We start from the raw sequence: 362 nt of genomic DNA on the forward strand, positions 1-362 counted from the left end.
TTTATTGCACTCCATCATCAGATCACCCCTGCTCTGTGATATGCTGCAACAGACTGAGTAACTCAACAATGTGCCTTGACATGGATAATGGTACTTTGCTTAGTGCTGCCCAACAAAGGGATGAAATAGTGCTCTTGGGTCTAGAATCAGGTTTCGTATCACGGACATATGTTATGAAATGTGTTATTTTATGGCAGCAGTACAATTCAATGCAAAAAAAAGCTCTAATTTACAATAAGAAATACATAGTCATAGAACACTATAGCATAGAAATGTGCCCTTCAGCCCATCTGGTCCATACCAAACCATTTAAACCGCTTAGTCCCATTGACCGGCACCCAGACCATAGTCCTCCATGCCCC

This window comes from Mobula hypostoma, chromosome 26 (assembly GCF_963921235.1).
Source record: "Mobula hypostoma chromosome 26, sMobHyp1.1, whole genome shotgun sequence".
NCBI lineage: Eukaryota > Metazoa > Chordata > Chondrichthyes > Myliobatiformes > Myliobatidae > Mobula > Mobula hypostoma.